At 40.2% G+C, this 24,360-nt stretch overlaps 1 long non-coding RNA gene across 1 annotated transcript in view; it reads left to right on the forward strand.

Annotated features, from left to right (window-relative positions):
* Positions 1–22,848, forward strand: part of LOC136209772 (uncharacterized) — a 35,227-nt gene extending 12,379 nt beyond the window's left edge. The window contains exons 3-4 of the long non-coding RNA XR_010677663.1: positions 22,550–22,584; positions 22,675–22,848. This is a non-coding gene — a long non-coding RNA (uncharacterized lncRNA). The remainder of the gene's footprint in view (positions 1–22,549; positions 22,585–22,674) is intronic.
* The last annotated feature ends 1,512 nt before the right edge of the window (positions 22,849–24,360 follow it).

Consider the following 24,360-nt stretch of genomic DNA (forward strand, 5'->3'; position numbering starts at 1 on the left):
AAATCGTATCTGTTACTCAAAATAACTCTACAATCTTGTATGATAGAGCCAAATTCAGAAAGATCTGGCAACAAAGAATTGATACTGTTTAAAATAACCAAAGAATCGGTTTCAAAAAGGACATTAACAAAATGCAATTGATCCGCCCAATAGATAGCATCACGGAGCGCTAGTGCTTCGATAACGCGAACCTCAGCGATATATGGTAATAAAGTGCTCTAGTATGCCATGAAGGACCCATCTGAACTTTGCAACAGTGCCCCAGTACCGTTGGCGTCGACTTTTTGGAAAACATCAACATCGATGTTACATTTGACAGCTCCCATGCCAAGCTTGATCCACAGCTCCACCAGTTCCGACCCGAGCAGGGACAGTCGACTTCAGCCGCCAGTCCTTCAGAAACCGAACAGTAGGAGGAACTGCATGTGACGGACGTTGCAGTTCGTTCTCCCACACCACCTGGTTATGTTGAGCCCATATCACCCAAAGAGTCATAGCCATCGAGCAACACATATCCTAGTTCACAATAGCTAAAACCTGCAAAATAGCATCAGTGAGGTAATCAGATGGGAATAGGTCCAAATTGAAACCCATAATATTCCAACATTCTTGGGCATACACACATCCCACAAAAATATGATAGTCGTGTTAAACATCAACATGGCAAAATGGGCAATGGATAGGGACCAATAGATCCCGAGCTGCTAATCTGTTTCTCGTAGCTATACAACCTACAACCAATTTCCACATAAACATCTTAACCTTGGGGCGGGATGTTCAGTTGCCATAAGCGACTCCACCCCTCGTGACCCCTATTTCATTTTTTTTGAATGAAAAGGAAGTATTATTAGCTAATATCAACAAAAAGAATAGAAGACAAAAAAAAGGAGGAGAAAATTGCCACTCACTACGATAAGACACAGAACTAACTGCTCGGGCTAGACAGTGAGCAGCACAGTTCGCTGATGATGCTCGCAAAATATATGGCAGTTAATAGGACAAGTGTATCCTATCACAACAAGTAGTAATGTGCTAAGCACGAGATCGAACCACAAAGACTATTTGTTATAATTAGTAAATCTACCTAGGTTGGTCTAATTTTTTAGAGGGTTGAATAAAGGTTTGGATTTTAATAATTAACTAAATGAATTAAAAGCGGTAACAAAACAAAATAAAGTGAACAATTAACATGGTAGAAGGTAAATTAATGGAAGGTACAATCCAGGATGAGGAATCCTTTGATTAAATCCTATGTATGGGTTTAGGGAGTTCAAACTTGTTGAAACACCTTTCTACATGATTTTGATTTGACAAAATTATTTAAGTTAATCCATGATTAAGGGGCAATTAAATTTAAGTGCTTTGGATTAATTGTACTAATATGTTTGTTCAATGTTGAGTATAATTATAAGTGAACATAAATAAAAAGTACGACAGAATGGAGTCAGCATGAGGCACAGAAGCTGAGTAAAACACGACTCAGCATAATAGAAGAAAAGTCATCCTCAGAACAAACGCTTGAAGATGAAGCTGAGTGAAACACAACTCAGCATAATAGAAGAAAAGTCTTCTTCAGAATAAACGCTTGAAGACGAAGCTGACCGAAGAAGCTGAGTAGAATATGACTCAGCCTCGCCAGAGACAAAGATCGAAGGCAACGTCTATTAGAGTCAAGCTGAGTGCTCGTCAGGACAGCGCGAATGATCCGTTTACAAAAAGATAAGATCCGACAACTGTCTGCACCAATTCAGAAGCTTTGGAATTACGCAAGGAGATAGTTTCGAGACGCATAGGTCAACTGGCCGTTGGCTAAAAGACGAAACTGGCGCTAGAAGACGAACCTGGCTGAAGAAGACAAGCCTGACGGCTGCTAATTTCAGATGATAGGATTGGCCTACAAAATCTATATGCTGACCAGTGAATGACGCAAGGAGCCGTTTGAATTCAACGGATACATCCGGATTCAAATGATTGAGGCATCAGAAATTCACTATAAAAGGACAAGTCCAACTCTTGGATCCTTGGCCGAAAAAAAGAAAGAAAAGAGCATACATACAAAGCACATTCAAACAAGAAAAGAAAATCTTACACCAAATTCCTATCTCTGTGTAAAAGTCTAGATTGAATTTGTATTAATCTAAAGTGTTCTTCATCTAGAAAGAACAAAATTGTATCAATTGTAGAAGTTGAGAGAGTGGTGCTGAGTACTCGGTTTTAGTACTCAGTGGTAGAGAAAAATCTAAGTGTTCGGTTATAGCGCTTAGTAGGGTTGAGTAGACGAATAGAGGACGGTACTCTTGCATACTCAACTGCTTTGAAACGGTTTGTGCTCTACCTTTAAAGAGCTCAATATTGGATTGAAAAAGCCCGGACGTATTCTGGGGACTGGACGTAGGCGGTGAGGCCGAACCAGGATAAATCTGCTGAGTAATTTCTAACTCTTTCTCTCAATATATATATGTATGTGTTGCTTGCTTAAATTACTCAGGATATAAATTGAATAAGCTGACACTGAGTAATTAGAGTGTTGAGTTGGAAGCTGACCTTAAGTGTTAATTCCCAACTCACAAGTAAAACGGTTCTAGTCAGCCTCTGACTAAAGTTGTCTTACATCTCTCTCGGCCGTGCTGACCAAAACTGAGTTAAGTAATTTAAAGAATTGATTAAGTCAACATAATTAAGCGAAAAAGTTACATTAGTTCCTAAACCCCCCCTTGGAACTAATTACACGGGACCAATAAGTGGTATCAGAGCTCAGTAGCTCACTACTCAAAGATATAACTATCTTGAGCTGATCCCTATAAATGGCTGAGAACAGCACTCGTTTCCTTCCTGGAAATCAAACAACATAGATTCTCCCTGAGGGATTATCAATTAGTCGGCCTCCCTTGTTCTTCGGATCAAACTATACATTATGGAAGAACATGATGAAAATTTTTATTCAAGCTACAAACATGAGTGCGTGGCTTACAATAGTTCAAGGCCCATTTGTGCCTTACAAAATGGTTAACAACGAGAAAGTTGTTAAAAGTGAAACTGAGTGGTCAGAAGATGACCTTAGAAAACTACAAAATAACGCTTCAGCTATCAATATGCTTCACTGTGCGTTAGATGCTGCAAAGTACAATAAAATTTCAGGTTGCGAGTCAGCACAGGAAATATGGAAGAAGTTGGAAGTAACCTATGAAGGTACCAGCAAGGTCAAGGAATCAAAGGTGAACCAACACATGCGATTATACGAGCTGTTCAAGATGAATGACAATGAAGACATCTCTGGAATGAACGCAAGATTCACCAACATTATAAATGAGCTGAAGAGACTCGGCAAGAACTTCACAGAAGAAGAGCAAGTGAAGAAAATCTTGAGAAGTCTACCCAAAAGCTGGCAAGCTAAGAAGACAGCTATGGAAGAGGCTCAGGACTTGACCACATACAAATATGACGAGCTGATTGGATCTCTGCTGACCCATGAGATCTCAATGAAGAACTTTGAAGCTAAAGAAAAGTCAGAGGACAAGAAGCAAAAATCACTTGTCATGAAAGCTGACTCAACAGAAGCTGACTCATCAGATGATGAGGAGATGGCCATGTTCACAAGAAAGATGAAGAAGTTGTTCAGAAAGAACGACAAGAACAGCAAAAGGCCATCCAGAAGAAGCGATAAGTACAAAGCTGAGTCCAGCGATAGCAGATACAAAAAGGACAGCTCGAAGCCTGTTACATGCTTTGAATGCCATCAGACTGTGCACATTAAATCAAGCTATCCAACTCTGAAGAAAGAGAAGAAAGGAAGCAGAAAAGCAATGGTCGCAACATGGAGCGACAGTGATGAGTCAATCTCATCAGAAGCTGATGCAAATGAGTCAACAAACATATGCTTCATGGCCAATGAATCTGCTGACCAATGCCGATCTGAGCAAGCTGACCTCTCAGATGACACTGACCAAGAGGATCATTCCAATGAGGTAACATCTCTTCTTTTGCTCAGAAATGAAATGGTTAACGCCCTGAGTGATCTCTATACACTGACCAAAAAGTGTAATAAGAAAATTAGAGCACTCAGCAGGCGATGTGATGAGATCGAGGAAGTCAAACTGAGTGACATCCGACATCTCCTTCAGGACAACATTAGGCAAGATGAAAACTTAAAAATAATGCATGGATTTGTCTCTGAAGTCCAATCAGACTCTAAGAAGCTGAGAAAGGACATCACAACCATACAGAACCAGCTGAGTACATCGGCTAAGAAAAGGTTATGTCCCAATGCTGAGTATCGAGGTACTGGTCAGCATAGACAGTACACTCAGCAGAACAGTCAGTGTGACTATTGTGGGAAAAAAGGGCACACCATTGATGTGTGTTGGTATACTCGGTAGAATGTCCAATGCGACTTCTACGGAAAGAAAGGTCATACCACTAAGGTATGCTGGCATGCTCAGCACAATCGTGCTGACCAAAAACAAAATCACCCTCAAAGGGTGACTTATTGTGACTTCTGTGGTAAAGCTGGCCACACCATGAATGTATTCCGTCACAAAATAAAATATGATGCGTCACCTGTTTATGTTAACCAACGAGGACCCAAAAAGAATTGGGTATCTAAAGATGAATAGTTTAAAATGCAGGTGAGCCTGAGGTGCGCGGAGAAGTCAAAGCTTTGGTATATTGACAGTGCATGCTCGAGGCATATGACTGGTGATGAAACTCAGTTCATCACACTTGAGCGTAAACGAGGTGGAAGTGTAAGCTTCGGAGACAACAAAAAGGGTAAGATAGTAGGTTCAGGTACTAGCGGAGGTAACCCTACTATTAAGTCGGTCTCCTTAGTTAGGGGTCTCAAATATAACCTATTGAGCATGGCTCAGCTGTGTGACAGCGGTAGAAAGGTTGTATTTGATACCACTGAGTGTCGGATACTCGAGGGAAAAACAAACGATTTGATTTTAACTGCTCCTCGTGTTGACAATGTCTACATGTTGAGTTTAGAAAAGAATTTTTCGAAAAACATATGCTTAGTGTCAAAGGAGGATAACTCCTGGCTATGGCATAGGAGACTTGGTCATGTAAGCATGGACCTCCTTGCCAAATTAGCAAGAAAGCAATTAGTTGAGGGTTTGCCCAAACTTAAATTTGAGAAAGATCAATTATGTAATGCTTGTCAGCAAGGTAAACAAACCAAAAAGTCTTTTCAAAGTAAAAATATTATCTCAACCAAGTGTCCATTGGAATTACTACAATTGGATCTTTTCGGACCTGTCCAGTCACTCAGCTTGGGCGGTAAGAGATTTTACTTGGTCATTGTAGAGGATTTCTCTCGGTACACTTGGGTCATCTTGCTGAGTAGCAAGGATGAAGCTTTTGAGACGTTCTTAACACTGATCAGAAAACTTGAAAATGACTGAGATTTACAATTAGCTCACATCCGTAGTGATAATGGCGGAGAATTAAAAAACCAACAGTTTGATGAATTCTGTGAAGTCAGCGACATTAACCATAATTTTTCTGCTCCTAGAACTCCTCAACAAAAGGGGGTTGTTGAAAGGAAGAACAGAACACTAGTTGAAATAGTTAGGACAATGCTGAGTGAGAATAGGCTTCCAAAGTATTTCTGGGGAGAAGCTGTTAACACAGCATGCTATATACTCAATAGGGCTTTAGTTAGACCTATTCTTAAGAAAACCCCCTATGAACTTTGGAAAGGACGAAAGCCCAATATTGGATACTTTCGTGCTTTTGGTTGTAAATGCTTTATACTCAATACGAAAGACAACCTTGCCAAATTTGATTCTAAAGCTGACGAATCGATCTTTCTAGGGTACTCAACTAACAGTAAAGCATATAGGGTGTTTGATAGCGTAAACGGCTATAGGTAGAGCTTATGAAATATATGTTATGATGAGTGCATTACGACTATGGATGTGATCTTCCTAAATGCTCTATCTCTACTAGACGCTACTACTTAGGGGCAAGTGTACCCCGTCGTATCAAGTAATAATCCAGTTAAGACCGGGTATCGAATCCACGAGATTTATAACTACAAGTATTAAACGACTCGGTTTTAAATAGAACATTCTTAGGTACTTGAGAAGAACTAAAGATATGTTCCTAGTGTACGGAGAAGGTGATCTAAAAATAGAAGGATTTTCAGACGCAAGTCATCTCACAGATGAGAATGATTTTAAATCCCAATCAGGATACCTGTTTATCTTGAATGGGGGCGCGGTCAGTTGGAAGAGTTCCAAGCAGGGAAGCGTAGCTTTCTCTACGACCGAGTCAGAGTATATCGCAGCTGCGGAAGCAGCAAAGGAAGTGGTTTGGATTATAAAGTTCATTACAAAACTTGGTGTGGTGCCTGACATTGTAAATCCCATTACACTGTATTGTGATAACAATGGAGCCATTGCGCAAGCAAAGGAACCACGGTCTCATAATGCGTCCAAGCATTACCTTAAGCGATACCACATCATAAGAGAGATTGTGGCTAGAGGAGATGTGAGAATAGAAAGAGTACCTACAGAGGACAACGTTGTAGATCCGTTGACAAAGCCCTTAACCTAGAGAGTACATGATCGTCATTTAACTTCTACTGGGATAATTTTTAGAAACAATTGGCTTTAGTCCAAGTGGGAGTATGTTGGGGTTTAGTGTCCTATAGACAATTGTTCTAGGATACAAACTTAATATAAATGAATTGTTGTTTATATCATTTGTTTTAATGAGATATATGTTTTATAACTATATAAAGGCAATCCCTTTTAAGCACTAAATAAAGTCTAATAAAAGGAAATCCGTAAGTTTATTTAAAGTGATTATAAAGTGTTCATACAAGCATGAAGTTAGACAAAACTTTATAATAAACTGATAAACTTAAAACCACCCCAAGTCAAGTGATATGTTTAGGATTGATATATCACTGTTGAGACTTGCATGTAACAATGTCTTGTGTCCGACAAAAAGCTGATCTCACAAGCTTCATATACATAGATATCTGGACAGTTACATGGATCCGATGAAAAGTAGTTCATTAGGATTGGGGATCCGATTTGAGATAACAGGATGGGTAGATTCATCCTTGTCACCTGTTCATCTCATTGGTATTAATAGGTATAACTAATCCTCAGACTCAAAGGAATATTAATTGGTATTCTGGATTACGGAATGTGACGCTTTGACTCTGGTGTAACACGATCCTTAACAGAGATGACTCTGGGGTGTGAACAGTAGACGTTGGGTATCACAGGAAGTGATTGCGGGATCGTTATATATTGGATTGAGCATTTATCACTCCCGATAAATGGGAGATACATCCAAGGATCGCTTGTGGAAGACTCAACTCCAAATCCTTGCAAGGTGATAGCTTAAGACTTGAAATACAGATTTCACTTAACCTATCTATTTGAGTTGACTCGGCCTGTACAAGTAAAATGAACGTCTTGCTATATGTGACTTGACAACATCCATAGTCATAAGATTCAGTTCAAGGATGTAGTTGATAAAGGATCGAATTATACTGTAACTAATACGGAAAGGTTAACGACAGAATCAACCTGTCTTTTTATGGCTCTGGGGGAATGATTACGGACTTGCTAATCACATACTCTGTACATCATTCCGTTATGCAAAGATTAAATATAATTCTTTGAAAATTATTTAATAACGTTGCATACGGCTAGAAGCAATAAGAACCTAATGGGTCACACATAAGACTTGGAACCTAAAAGAGAGATAGATGTTAATTAATTGATGGAAGCCCAATTGAGCCCAATAAGGCCCATGGACCAAGGGGGGGGGGGGGGGTTGGGCTTCCATCAATTAATTAACATCTATCTCTCTTTTAGGTTCCAAGTCTTATGTGTGACCCATTAGGTTCCTATTACTACTGGCCGTATGCAATTTATTAAATTAATTTTCTAAGAATTATATTTAATCTTTGCATGACGGAATGATGTACAGAGTATGTGATTAGCAAGTCCGTAATCATTCCCCCAGAGCCATAAGAAGACAGGTTGATTCTGTCGTTAACCTTTCCGTATTAGTTACAGTATAATTCGATCCTTTATCAACTACATCCTTGAACTGAATCTTATGACTATGGATGATGTCAAGTCACATATAGTGAGACGTTCGTTTTAATTGTACAGGCCGAGTCAACTCAAATAGATAGGTTAAGTGAAATCTGTATTTCAAGTCTTAAGCTATCACCTTGCAAGGATTTAGAGTCGAGTCTTCCACAAGCGATCCTTGGATGTATCTCCCATTTATCGGGAGTGATAAATGCTCAATCCAATATATAACGATCCCGCAATCACTTCCTGTGATACCCAACGTCTACTGTTCACACCCCAGAGTCATCTCTGTTAAGGATTGTGTTACACCAGAGTCAAAGCGTCACATTCCGTAATCCAGAATACCAATTAATATTCCTTTGAGTCTGAGGATTAGTTATACCTATTAATACCAATGAGATGAACAGGTGACAAGGATGAATCTACCCATCCTGTTATCTCAAATCGGATCCCCAATCCTAATGAACTACTTTTCATCGGATCCATGTAACTGTCCAGATATCTGTATATATGAAGCTTGTGAGATCAGGTTTCTGTCGGATAGAAGACATTGTTACATGCAAGTCTCAACAGTGATATATCAATCCTAAACATATCACTTGACTTGGGGTGGTTTTAAGTTTATCAGTTTATTATAAAGTTTTGTCTCACTTCATGCTTGTATGAACACTTTATAATCACTTTAAACAAACTTACGGATTTCCTTTTATTAGACTTTATTTAGTGCTTAAAAGGGATTGCCTTTATATAGTTATAAAACATATATCTCATTAAAACAAATGATATAAAGAACAATTCATTTACATTAAGTTTGTATCCTAGAACAATTGTCTATAGGACACAAAACCCCAACAAGAAGAGGTGGAGTGGAGAAGTGGGAAAGATTTTTGGGGAAGAGGAGAGAGTGATGGGAAAGGTGGGATGAGAAAAGGCTGCCATGGGGAGTTGCAATTCGCAACTCCCCTAGGATACGCGGGGCGTGCCCTAGGGGGCGCCCCGCATGTCCGCATACGTGGCTTTTATTTAAAGAAAGTCACAGCGGTTGAAGGTACACGGGACGTGGTAGGATAGACGCCCCGCGTAGCATGTCTTTAATTACGAAAATGGGGACAGACACGCAGGTACGCGGGGCGTACTGGTGTGTACGCTCCGTGTGGCTTATTTTTTTGGATTAAAAATGGGATTTGTTTTTCTTTTGATTTATGAGATGGGAGAAAAATAAAAATAAAAATAACTAAAAGGAAAAAAATAACATAAAAGAGAGAAACGTAAAAATAAATAAAAATAAGGTGAAAAACGGTTATGATACATATAAACAGGGGGTTTGAGAAATTCAAACCGATGCTACGTTTAGAGTCGGAGTAGCTCGACTTTCTCATGCGGTGGCTTACTGCAGGTTGTCCGAGTTGGAACTCGACGGGTTCGAACTTCTACTATTTAGGAGAGTTATCGCCTGTACGGACTCTCTATTTTTGCCCAACGGGTTTTGCTCGGTGTTTGCCGGGAGGGTTCCTAATGGCCTCTCCTGTTGCTGACAATTCAAGTGGGCTACCTGGCGGCTAAGGTCCCTGCAAAACACCTCACTATCGGCAAGACGGGTTAAGATATCCTTTAATAAGGACGTTACTGACTGGCCATGCACATTATCGGGAGGTGGAGTGTTCCGATTACCGGGCATGGTTTGTGATTGCCCTAGCCCATTTTTCCGATATTCTTGATCAAAGTCGGATGGGGGCCTCAATACATTATTATTATTGCCATACGACAAGTTAGGGTGTTGGTACCGAGGCCTCCATCCGCTATTATTATTATTGTGGTGGTGTGAGTAGGAGTTCGGGTTAGGATTGTACCTTTGATTGCCTCCTATGTAACTTACATTTTCGGTATTGCCGGCGAAAGGGCTACCGGCTTGGCAATTAAGTCCGTCATGATCTCCACCACAATGATTGCATATCAGGACCTGTGGAACTTTGTTAAGGCTCAACTGGGCTATCAAAACGTCAAGTTTTTTTATTCATTTCTTCCATGGAACTTTTTGGAGCCTATTTCTCCACGGCGAACGTTTGATGTCGCGAAGGTCCGGTAAGCCGATCTTCTTGCCACTGTACGCTTTTCCTTGCGAGCTCGTGGATGAGCTCATATGCTTCACTGGCCGACTTCCTAAACAGGTCCCCACCTGCTGCGGAATCCATAGTGGCACGATTAGTAGGTGTTAATCCGTGATAAAAAGTACTTACCAAATCGTGTTTGGGGATATCGTGGTGTGGGCAACTCCGAAGCAACTTTCGGAATCTCGCCCAAGTCGCATGAAGGGCTTCGTGCTCGAGCTGCCGAAAGGTAGTGATGTCGTTCCTCAACTTAACCGTTTTGGAGGGCGGGAAGTAGTAAGAAAGGAACTCCTTCTCAAGTTCCACCCATGATGTAATCGAACCCACCTCCAACGAGTGCAACCACTCCAATGCTTGTCCTGTCAAAGAGAAAGGAAACAACTTTAGTCGGACGGCCTCAACCGGAACACCGTTTTGCCGAGAAGTTTCGGCACATATAAGAAATTTATCGAGGTGTTTGTTAGGGTTTTCATGGGGTTCCCCTCCGAATTGACCAAGTTGTTGGATGAGTTGGATCATGCTAGTCTTAATTTCATATGTGTTGGCCGGGATGGTGGGGGCAACGATTCTGTTGCGGTTTTGAGGACGGTGCGGAGCAAGAATCTCCATCATCGAGCGCATGTCATTGCCTCCACCATTGCAGTTGTTATTCACGGGTTGCACCGGCGGCCTTTGGTTGACCTCGGGTTGGTTAGCTTCATTGTTGAGGTTTGCCATTTTCTCTCTCCGAATCCTACAAAGAGTACGTTCAATTTCAATATCAATAGGAACGAGAGTATCACTCCGGGATCGGGTGTGCATAAAATAAATAAATGAAATAAATTATAAACAAGAAATAATATTGTTAGTAAAAAGTATGTATGAAAAGTATATATAAACAATTTATACAAAAAATAATGCCTAGACTAACAATAAAACGTTTTGTCTAATATTGCAAGAAATTATAAATCCCCGGCAACGACGCCAAAAACTTGATAGCGTCGTAAACGGCTAGGTAGAGCTTATGAAATATATGTTATGATGAGTGCGTTACGACTATGGATGTGATCTTCCTAAATGATCTATCTCTGCTAGACGCCACTGCTTAGGGGCAAGTGTACCCCGTCGTATCAAGTAATAATCCGGTTAAGACCGAGTATCGAATCCACGGGATTTATAACTACAAGTATTAAACGACTCGGTTTTATATGTTATCTAAGCGGTGAATACTTTGAGTTGATTCGGGGAACGACTATAAACTACTCCTAACTATGGTGAGATAAATTTATATAACAAAAACTCTACGAAATGATACGGACGGCGATAAGTTATAAATATGACAAACAAAGACTCCCAATATATATACGGTTAATGATTTACTCTTGCAATGACAACTACGTGTAGTGTGACCGGCCCGTGAAGTACTTAGACTACGTGGTTCCTAGTCAAGGCGTGTCTAATGCTCGGGATCATAAATTAGGGCCCGTAAGTTCCGTGGTTTGTCAATTCCTACGGTTTCTGGAGCGTTTCGGTAAGGCAACACCTATATGAATCCCTAAAAATAGCCCGAATGGCGTCGGAAATCGCGTTTTCCTACACAATAATCAATTACGAGTATCAAAACAAGTAACAAACATCAACACATATATAGAAAAAGAGATTATGAATCATAAATTATAAATATGGAGAATATAAATATGGAATACAACCAAGCCTAGTACATAGGAAGAGTACAAGCTAATTAGCAAGCGAAAAGGGAAGAATCCACCCTCAGAACTAGCTAACCGGACTCAAGGCCGTCTCTTAGGACTTAGAGGTGGAGCTTTCGAGCTTGGTGAATAGAGATGGAACGGAACTTTAACGGAATGCCGGAATCAACGAACAAGCTCTCAAGGTGATAGAGTTTTGCTATGTAAAATAAAATCTCAAACTATATAACAAGAGCTTAATCTATAACAAGAGTTTGTATCTAAAAAAGCTTGCTAAATGAGTGCTAGTCACTCCTATTTATACACATCAAGCTAGGGGTAGAATTGTAATTTTACAAGGTGCAAGCATAGAGGAACATGATTTTCTGCAGATTTCCCATGACACGCCTCGCGTATGGTGGGGGACGCCCCGCGTATTTGCCCATTCCGTCAGAAATCTCCTGCATATGGACCAAATCCAGATCTTGTTGTCTCAACCATGCCCCGCGTAGACTGAGGTGCGCCTCGCGTGGTTCAGTTTCTGAGATTTTATTGCTTGAATTGGGTTTTTTACGCCACGCGTAGCTGAAGCACGCCTCGCGTAAGTAAGTCTCTGGTTTTTTGGACTGAAGAACTTCCCATACACGCCCCGCATGTATGGTTGTACGCCCCGCGTATTGTCAGTTGACTTAGAAGATCTTGCAGTCTAACATTCATGATTGAGACATTATTGCTTATCATTGCTTATACGCCCCGCGTGGAAGGTAGGACGCCCCGCGTGGCAGTGGGTAAGTTCCACGTGGTGCCTGCGGATTGAGCAATTATTTCTGACAATGTGTTCCACGCCCTGCGTGGAGGGTGATACGCCCCGCGTATGTCGGAGGATTTTTGCTCCTTGCTCGTACCTGAAATACAATTCTCGAGAGCCGAGTTAGATTGACGTTTTATTTTCTAATTTAATCAAAAATAAGGAAAATTAACCGAAAGTACGAAATTTATTTTTATTTCGTTATTTTATTAAAATATTCTATTTTTGCAATTAAACTTATTTATTTCATCTAAAATTAAACCGTAAATCATGCTAAAAGATAGGGACGAAACGACCCTATCAGTGTTCAATAAACGAACTCAAGTCGTAGAAGAGTCTGTCCATATCGAGTTCGATGAAACTGGCCCTGCAGGTAAGTCAAGTCAGTCTGGCGAAGATGACCCAGGCTCAGCTTCCGCTGACCAAAATGGAGCCGCTGAGTCATTACCACACGGGCTGACCAAAGGTAAAAACGAACCTGAAATTACCTTTGCTGACCAATCCAAAACTGCAGAGATTGTTGAAACACCTGCTGCTGACAACTCAACATTACCCAAAGAGATCAAAATTCCAAGAGGACACTCGAAGAAGTCCATTCTTGATGCTGCTAAGAACAACCTGATGACAAGAAATCAACTCAGGAGATATCTTAGCAATGTTGCGTTCGTCTCAGTCCATGAACCAAAGAATTTCACTGAAGCTGAGCACGACGAATTCTGGATCAATGCTATGCAAGAAGAGCTTGATCAATTCAAGAGAAATGAGGTATGGGATTTAGTACCAAAACCTAGGAATCAAAAGACCATAGGAACTAAGTGGGTCTTTAGAAACAAACTAAATGAGCAATGCAATGTAGTCAGGAACAAAGCCCGACTTATAGCCCAAGGCTATAGTCAGCAAGAGGGCATTGACTATGGTGATACCTTTGCTCCCGTTGCTAGGTTAGAGGCTATACGAATATTATCTGCATGTGCTAGTTTCATGAACTTCAAACTATATTAAATGGATGTCAAAAGTGCTTTTCTTAATGGATTTATAAATGAAGAGGTATATGTTAGTCAGCCTCCAGGGTTTGAAGACCCAAAATTTCCAAACCACGTTTATAAACTCAAGACGGCCCTGTACGGCCTGAAACAAGCACCACGTGCTTGGTACGAGAGGTTGACCAGTTTCCTGCTGATCAGGAACTATGTCAGAGGCAAAGCTGACACAACCTTATTCATTAAAAAAAGGGTAAAGATACCCTGCTGGCACAAATTTACGTAGATGATATTATCTTTGGTGCTACTAATGAAACTATGTGCAAGGAATTTAGTAAACAGATGCAAACTGAGTTCGAAATGTCAATGATGGGCGAGCTCAACTTCTTCCTTGGACTTCAAATTAAGCAAGGGAAGAACGGCATCTTCATTAGTCAGTCTAAGTATGCCAAAGAAATATTAAAGAAATTCGATATGGAAGAATGTAAGCCCATATCTACCCCAATGGGTACTGACACTGTCCTTTGCACTGACGAGAAAGGTAAGTCAGTAGACAGTAAGTTATATCGAGGTATGATTGGCTCTCTACTTTATCTTACTGCTAGTAGGCCTGACATTCAGTACTCAGTATGTTATTACGCAAGATACCAAGCTGACCCCAGGGAATCTCATCTTCTAGCTGTAATAAGAATTTTTAGATATTTGCAGAGCTCAGTTAATGCAGGTTTATGGTATCCAAATACAAATGACTTCACACTCATTGGATACATTGACGCTGACTATGGATGAGATAAGCTAGAGCGTAAGAGTACTTCAGGAGGGTGTCACTTCCTTGGAAGCTATCTAGTATCTTGGTTCAGCAAGAAGCAATCGTCAGTGGCCCTGTCAACAACTGAAGCTGAGTACATTGCTGCTGGAAGCTGTGTGGCCCAGGTCCTATAGATTAAGCAATAGCTGGAGGATTATGGAGTAAAAAATGAAACAATCGAAGTCAAATGCGACAACAAGAGCGCCATTGATTTATCCAAAAATCCAATCCAACACAGCAGGATGAAGCATGTCAGCATTCGACATCACTTCATCAGAGATCATGTACTCAAAGTAGAGATCAAGCTGACCTACGTACCAACCGATGGGAAGCTTGCGGATATCTTTACGAAGCCTCTGGCTCGTGAGCAATTTAACATACTAAGGGAAGCTATTGGTATGTCTAGTCCTCTTCAATAAAATTCTACGTTTAAATTGAATGTTGAGTGGTTACCATGTTGAGTGATTTGTGCTAAATTAGTAACTATTGCATGCTGAGCTAAATATGAATTATATCACCCAATGCTGAGTAGACATACATACTGAGTGATTATCATAAGCTGAGTTACTAAGCATACGAATATTCCCACTACGTAAAATTGGGCACTCAGAATGACAAAAACGTTTAGTATTCTAGAAACTGAGTAAAGCCAATAAAACAATAAATGCTAGCACGCGCATTGAATAGCCACCTAGGATGACGTAAGCGCAATAATTAGAAAACACATGCGCCGAATGTGTCATAAATGCTAGGGATACCTGTCGATTGATCATCTCGATGTCAAACCGCCATTCTGACCTATCAGATCAACTCGGCATGTCTATAAATAGTGGACGAATTCCCACTCATCTCTCTTTACAATTCGAAATTTCTGGCATTCAATCTTTCTCTCTCTCTGAAATCCCAAAACCTCTTAAAATTTCTCAAGGAATCATGCCTGGCGATTCTCAAAACATCTCCGGTGCCGATTACGATGACAATCGCTCTAATGAAAACCCACCTTCTCCTGCTCAGCAGGACTATGAAGAGACTTCAAGTGAGTCTCAAGGGGATGGTCAGCATGACCAATCTAAGGTCAATACTCCGAGAAAAAACCCTAAAGCTGACCAAGCAACACCTTCGAAAAAGAAGAAGGAAAAGCAGAACAAGCCACCTAAGGAGAAGGTATTCCTCCCTGTATACAATAGCGTTAAGGGTTGTGAGGTACTCCGCTGTCGTTGGTTCTCTAAAGGGTTCGTAGAGGCTAAGAAACCCTTCTGTGAATGGATCACCAAAACCGGCTGGTCTGAACTCTTCTCTCTCCCTGGTAACACCTATCCACAGCTGGTAAGGGAATTTTACACAAACCTCAGAGTTAACGAGGACAATGTTGACCACTTAGTGACCAGTGTCAAAGGCAAGGACATCACGATCACTCCATCCTATCTAGCAACTCTGTTAAAGCTGCCGGCCAAAGGTACAGAATTCAAGACCACAAACGACCATGCCAAAATTGACTATCCTGTTGAGTTCTGTAAGCCAAAAACCCACAAAGGAGAAATAGCCAGCACGTGCATAGGTCAGCCTCAGAAAATGGCTCATTACATCCTGACCAATTTCCTATTCCTAAAGGTCAACTCCTCCTCATCGGCCTCAAACTTTGAGCAATGCTTCATTTGGCATATGCTGGCCTACCAACCACTTAATATGCCCGTATTTCTTGTCGGTGCATTCCAACGAAGTACCTGGAAACTCAGGATGGGTTCCCTCATCACGAAAATTCTTCAGGACCACCAAGTAAGCACGGTTGAAGAAGTTGAGACTTGCGGAACAGAAATCACAGCGGCACTGCTATTTGGATTAGCCTATAACCAGCCGATTAAATCCAAGAAAGGAAAAGGTGCAGAAGAAAATCAAGAAGGGGATAATATGGTTGAAGCAGCACAGGATGTGCCAACCAAGAAAGGAAATAAGGTAATGGTTGAACCCGCTGACCGAACAAGGCAAGATAAGAAGCAGAAAGCTGACCAATCCGCAAGGGATGTCAACACAGCTCTAAGGAAGCTGAGAATAATCTCTAGCAAAGCTGCTGCTGCACGAACTCAAGATGAACCTAAGTCAGCAGAGAAATAGAAAAGGCAAGTTGAGCCTGAGGAAGAAAGTGAAGAAACCCCTGAGCAACCTTTGAAAAAGAAGAAGAAAATTTTTGGGTTAAAGCCAATTGATGCACCTCCTCTTGACTTTGTAATCTCCGAAGACTCACACTTTGTGAGAAGTCAAGAGATTGACCTTGAGAAGACTCCTACTGACCAGGAGGAAGAACTGGATAATACTGAAGGTCAGTTTCATGCTGACAAGATAGGCTCTGCTGAGCCAAGTGAGAAAGTTGCTGCTGAGCAAAATAAAACAGTTGATGTTGAGCAGACTGAGAATCAAACTGAGCAACAAGTAAAGGACAAGGTTGTGTACGGCCTTGATGCTGACCTTGGTCCTATCTCTGCCTCTGAGTCACTTGACTCTATTGCTGCTGACCCCCCTTCGCAAACCAACAAGGACAGCACAGGCAAACGACTCAAACAAAAGGCTCAGAAATCTCTAGTCATTGACCTTCTGGATGATTCTCCACTAAGGGAACCAATCACTGATCTCACCAAAATCCAGTTTCAATTCTTCTCCACCGTCACTGAGCCAACTCCAGACCAACTCAAGAAAAAGCAAGCCTTTGTTTCTCAAGCTGAGGAACAAGCCGATCCCAAAGCTCTTGAAGGTCCAATTTGTGAAGCTGGTCGAACTCCAGCTGATGATGGTAACTCATATGGACGCCATCCAAGGTCAACTCAATGCCTTATCAGTTGTGAACTCAACATATGCAACCTCTGCTGAGGTAAATCAACACTTCGCCCAGCTGACCGGAGCTCGTGAGCTTATCTCCTCTTCCTCCCAGTGTTCCATCGAACAGATTGGTGAAGCCGTTCGCCTACTCAACCTGAATAAACAGGAAATGGACACTGACCTTGTGAAGACTAATGAGATTTTGCAATGCTCTCAATCTACCCTTAAGCAGGTTCGCACTAAAATTCAACGTCAACAATATGACACTGCCCTGCTCAGGATGTATCATCAATCCTATGCCAAACTGACAGAATCTATCACTTGGATCGGGAAATCTCAAGAGTATCTCTTAAGTATGCTCAGTGCCAACATTAAGATCCCCTCTTCCACTATGGCCGATGGCATGGCAGTCTTCGACGGTCTTCGGGAAAGTACGAGTCAACTTCAACTGTACTCATCCAAATTATCTCGTGCTGCTCAACAGGGAATCTTCTTTCCTCCTCCTTCCAATCCCGATGCTGGCAAAATGGGGGAGAAAGAACGCGCTGCTGGAACTCAGCAGAAACAAAGGGAGATAACTCAGCCTGCCGCCGGAACTCAGCAGAAGCCTGGTCCATCTTCTGCTAACCCAAGATATCCAAGTCAGCAACAAAGAACTGCCAAAGGCATAGGCAAACTTTAAGTCAATATAAAGAGATAGACTAAAAATAGCCTTAGACTTGTAACTTCATATGCAGCATGTCCTATTTTGTTGCTGACTATCTATATAAGCATCTTTTCTTTTCCAAACTGACTTATCTATATGCGATGCTTACCTATTATGATTCTATGCTGATCTGTCATACTTAAACTAAACATTGAACAAAATAAAAATCTTGTGAACATAAGGAAAATACAAGTAAAATATACTCAGCACACATAACTCTAATGATTATACGATAACTCTAATACTTATGAGTAACACTGAGTAACAACTATATGTTCCAAGCATTAAACTCTTCTGAAAGCTGACCTAGGCTCATCTGAATTAGATCTTGGAAGGTCTAGAATTGAACTAAGTCAGTATAAGCATGTCTTATTTTTACTCGATTAAATCTTAGAAGGTTTAGAGTTAATTTAAGTCAACAGATGCATCCCTTACGGGGGAGAAATTTCAGAAGTATGAAAAGTGATTCAATCATGGGGAACTTTAATGCTGAGTTCCACAATTAAATATTTTTGCCAACATCAAAATGGGGGAGTTTGTTGAAACATCTTTCTACATGATTTTGATTTGACAAAATTATTTAAGTTAATCCATGATTAAGGGGCAATTAAATTTAAGTGCTTTGGTTTAATTGTACTAATGTGTTTGTTCAATGTTGAGTATAATTATAAGTGAACAGAAATAAAAAATACGACAGAATGGAGTCAGCATGAGGCACAGAAGCTGAGTAAAACATGACTCAGCATAATAGAAGAAAAGTCATCCTCGGAACAAACGCTTGAAGATGAAGCTGGCCAAAGAAGCTGAATGAAACACAACTCAGCATAATAGAAGAAAAGTCTTCTTCAGAACAAACGCTTGAAGACGAAGCTGACCGAAGAGGCTGAGTAGAATATGACACAGCCTCACCAGAGACAAATATCGAAGGCAACATCTATTAGAGTCAAGCTGAGTGCTCGTCAGGACAGCGCGAATGATCCGTTTGCAAAAAGACAAGATCCGACAACTGTCTGCACCAATTCAGAAGCTTTGGAATTACGCAAGGAGACAGTTTCGAGACGCATGGGTCAACTGGCCGTTGGCTAAAAGATGAAACTGGCGCTAGAAGACGAACCTGGCGAAAGAAGACAAGCCTGACGGCTGCTAATTTCAGATGACAGGATTGGCCTGCAAAATCTGTATGCTGACCAGTGAATGACGCAAGGAGCCGTTTGAATTCAATGGATACATCCGGATTCAAATGATTGAGGCATCAGAAATTCACTATAAAAGGACAAGTCCAACTCTTGGATCCTTGGCTGAAAAAAAGAGAGCATACATACAAAGCACATTCAAACAAGAAAAGAAAATCTTACACCAAATTCCTATCTCTGTGTAAAAGTCTAGATTGAATTTGTATTCATCTAAAGTGTTCTTCATCTAGAAAGAACAAAATTGTATCAATTGTAGAAGTTGAGAGAGTGGTGCTGAGTACTCGGTTTTAGTACTCAGTGGTAGAGAAAAATCTACGTGTTCGGTTATAGGCGCTTAGTAGGGTTGAGTAGACGAATAGAGGACGGTACTCTTGCATACTCAACTGCTTTGTAAACGGTTTGTGCTCTACCTTTAAAGAGCTCAATATTGGATTGAAAAAGCCCGGACGTATTCTGGGGACTGGACGTAGGCGGTGAGGCCGAACCAAGATAAATCTGCTGAGTAATTTCTAACTCTTTCTCTCAATATATATATGTATGTGTTGCTTGCTTAAATTACTCAAGATATAAATTGAATAAGCTGACACTGAGTAATCAGAGTGTTGAGTTGGAAGCTGACCTTAAGTGTTAATTCCCAACTCACAAGTAAAACGGTTCTAGTCAGCCTCTGACTAAAGCTGTCTTACATCTCTCTCGGCCGTGCTGACCAAAACTGAGTTAAGTAACTTAAAGAATTGATTAAGTCAGCATAATTAAGCGAAAAAGTTACATTAGTTCCTAAACCCCCCCTTGGAACTAATTACACGGGACCAACAAAACTTATGTTTTATCAGTGATTGACGGTAATTGCCCTAATAAGAAAGACAAATGTGATCAAGATTTATCTAACCTATTCACATGCATTCAGCTAACGGCTTGATTAGGCATATAACTTAGGGCATGCAAAGCAGTAAGTTCCTTGGCAATTAAGACTAAAGCCGTAGCCCAGTCACGAAGCCGCACTCCTAGTGGTCTCTAGTGAGGTGGGATCATACAAGTTCAGCATAGATAAGTCCATGGTCAGGTTCTTATCTATCTATAATCCTATATTTGTTAGGTTATAGGCATTAGGCACAAACATATATACAAAACAGGTTAGTTGATCGTCATCGAGTCTCATTCTAGCAATAATCCTATTCATGGCAATTTCAAAGCATTAAGCATGTATAATCTGATCAATTAAAGATAAACACATAAACCCTAGGTCCCTAATCATACATAATCATATAATCAATCTCATCCCCATCCCAAATTGGATAGGGATTAGTTCATAGACAAACTTAATCAGATAATAGGGAGTAAAGGAATAATGGAAAACATCTTCAATTAAATATAAAGGTAAAAGATAAAAGGGAAAGAGAGAAATCTAAAACCCGTTTGTCTGATCCAATTACAAAATAGAAGATCAAGCGCTTCTCCCATTAATTGTTCTTCAAAAGGAAAGACAGAATTGAAAACTAATCTAAAAAGCAAAAAGGAAAAAAGAACTATTCTGAAATATAATATTTACATTGTGACGGCTCTTCCTCAATACAAGAGATATCTCCCTATTTATAGAGTTCGGGAGAAACTCTAATGCAACAAGGGTAAAAAAGACAATCACATAATATTTTAGTGGGGCTTCAGAGCCTAAATCCGCGGATTTCAGCAAGGGGAAAGCGCTGGTGCGCCTTTCCCCGCCTTGTCTAGTCGAAACAAGGAGTGTCTCGACGAGATGAGGGCCTATCTCAACGAGACAGGTAATGTCTCGACGAGACAGGTCCCAGTTGGGGCGATTTTGCTCCGGCTTTTATCTATTTAGGTCCATGGGCTTCCGAAAGATGCTCTAATGGTCCCTGATAAATCCTAAAAGTGCTCTGATGGTCCCTGAATAGTCCGAAAATGCTTCAATGGGCTTTGGTCTGGTTCGAAAATGCTCGAATAGTCCCCTGGAAATCCCTGAAAACACTGATAATGCCATAAATAATGGAAAATACTAAATTTAACTAAAAACTATCAAATTAATACAAAAACTTAACTAAAAGCTAATTAAAACAATCTAAATTAATCCTAAAAACTCTATAAAATAGGGAGCTATCAGCTGACCGTTTAACAAAAGAGATAGATACATCATCTAACTCTTGAATCAAGAACCCAATAGTTTATATCCACATTTACTAGAGTACACCTCATTTTTCGTGTAGTGCCACATTAGCCCATCATCTAAATCTCTTACCGGTAAAGGGATCTTCCATACCTCCCTTGCATCTGAATCCAAGAGTAGGGTCGCCATTTTCCCTCTGTCCCACACCTTCCTACCCGGGACAAATAGGTTAGCCACTTTGATATTCTCCTTGTGCACATCAACATTCTCCTGCACCCTAAATCGATCAACTGTAATTAACCACAGATCATCCCAAACCAAAATGGACTTACCATCCCCAGTTTCAAAACATTAATAGCCCTCCAGACACTCCCCCAAACAAAACTAGGATTATTGCCCAATTTGGAGAAAAGGAAACATACCCTAGGGTAATATTTAACTTTAAAGAGTTTACCCAACAAAGTGTTTGGAGTGACTATCAATTTCCATCCCTGCTTACCTAATAAAGCTTTATTAAAATTTTGCAGATCTCTAAACCCCAAGCCCCCCTCATCCTTATCCTGAGAGAGGCGGGCCCCGCTATGCCAATGAATGGACCTCCTACCTCCAGGTTTCATACCCCACCAAAAAGAGTTCATAATTCTTTGCAATTCTAGTCATAGAGATTTAGGGGGTAAATTCCATCGATGATGTACAACTTTTGCCTCATTTCACACTTTCACTATGCCATTTTCCCTTTCACATGACACAATATACATGACAGAGATTTGTTTTCGTGTCGTCTGATTATTTTTTGTGACAGTATATTAAAATTCTGTCATCTTAAAGCATAAGTTTAAATCACCTCAATTTCATTGTGGCCTTCCGATGACACAAGTCTATCATCTATAAAAAGCGCGTGTTTAACTCAAAATTAACTTAATCATTAGATGACAGTCGTTAGAAATAACTGTAATTGTTTACTGAAAACAAAAAAAAAACGGCAATGAAATTTTCACTTACGCGGCCAACGAAAACTTATCACGCTCAATCTGTTTGACTGAAATTTCAGCTCATATATAAACCCCTCTCTCATTCCAAATCCTTAACTAGGTTTTGCGCAGCTCATCTTCATCTCTCCCACCCCTCTCCTTGGCTATCTCTGGCCGGTTGCTTTCTCACTGGGTTGAAACAAAGTAATAGTAAGCCATAATTACTTCGTTCCCGGATGTATTAGAGTTTCATTGTTCCTTACAATTCCTTTTCCTCATCCGATTTACTCATGTGTATGTTGATTTCAGCAGCTGGAAACGATATCTATTATATCGTTGAAAAGGTTAGATCTCTGGTCTTTATCTTTTTTAACCTAGGGCAATATATAGTTCGTGATGCTGACATAGGTAAATATTGCTCTTTTTATTTGCAGGGATAGTACGCAAGAGTGCTGAAGTATATGGGACGGCTGATGGAAGAGATGGTTTCATGCCTACAACATATGGGAAGATTTTTTTAACTTGTTGAGTACATATATTGTTATGTTGGTTGCATGTATGATGTGGTTGTATGCCTTAGTCAGATATGAGTATATGATAAAGGGTTGTGTATAGGAATTGCCATGTACTGAATTCGTTTGTATATACAATAGTCAGACATGAGTATGTGATAAACTATGGTTGTGTATGTGTATTGCTATGAAGTTTATGGTTGATGTTCTATTTAGGGAGCTAGAACTGACTATGAGTTTGTTAATGAACATGCTTAGTGCTACTTTGTATATGACTTGAGTATAGTGAATGTATATCGTGTCACTTGGCTTGGTATGCTTATGGAAAAGCATTCAACATGGTGTTGTTTATATGTATTGCTATGAAGCTTATGGTTGATGTTCTGTTTAGGGAGCTAGGACTGACTATGAGTATGTGTATGAACATGCTTAGTGCTAGTTGTATGTAACATGCTTAGAACTGACTTTGAGTATGTGATAAACTATGGTTGTGTATGTGTATTGCTATGAAGCTTATCGTTGATGTTCTGTTTAGGGAGCTAGAACTGACTATGAGTATGTGTATGAACATGCTTAGTGCTAGTTGTATGTAACATGCTTAGAACTGACTCTGGGTATGTGATAAACTATGGCTGTGTATGCGTATTGCTATGAAGCTTATGGTTGACGTTTTGTTTAGGGAGCTAGAACTGGCTATGAGTATATGTATGAACATGCTTAGTGCTAGTTGTATGTAACATGCTTAGAACTGACTCTGAGTATGTGATAAACTATGGTTGTGTATGTGTATTGCTATGAAGCTTATGGTTTACGTTCTGTTTATGGATCTAGAACTGACTATGAGTATGTGTATGAACATGCTTAGTGCAAGTTGTATATAACTTAATTAGTGAAGTATGGTGATATAGTCAACTGTTGCTATCCGTGTCACTTGAATATACATATACAGAATGTTTTATGTTAATTGAGTATTGTGCTTGGCATAGTCATATGGTCAACTAAATCTCCATACTATGTATCTTGCCAATTGGCTTGGTATGCTTATGGAAAAGCATTCAACATGGTGTTGTTTATGTGTATTGTTATGAAGCTTATGGTTGATGTTCTGTTTAGGGAGCTATAGAACTGACTCTGAGTATGTGTAACATGCTTAGTGCTAGTTGTATGTAACATGCTTAGAACTGACTCTGAGTATGTGATAAACTATGGAAAAGCATTCAACATGGTGTTGTTTATATGTGTGAACATGCTTAGTGTTAGTTGTATATAACTTAGTCAGATATGAGTATGTGATAAACTATATGAAGCTTGCATGTATGAAGCATAGCCACCAAGTGAATCATAGTCATATGGTCAACTAAATCTCCATCACTATGTATCGTGTCACTTGGCTTGGTATGCTTATGGAAAAGTACTTAACATGGTGATGAAGTTGTATGATTCTAAGAACATAAGTTTATGACTAAGCTTGTGGTGACAGTATCATACACTTCATCACCGTGCTCACTTCATCATGAACTGTATAATCCAAGTGGTAGGTACATAGTAATGAGCTTTCAAGTATCATATAGCATGTTATGTGTCCCTTGTACAACATATGGGAATATT

The sequence above is a fragment of the Euphorbia lathyris genome, chromosome 10 (genome assembly GCF_963576675.1).
Source record: "Euphorbia lathyris chromosome 10, ddEupLath1.1, whole genome shotgun sequence".
Taxonomy (NCBI): domain Eukaryota; kingdom Viridiplantae; phylum Streptophyta; class Magnoliopsida; order Malpighiales; family Euphorbiaceae; genus Euphorbia; species Euphorbia lathyris.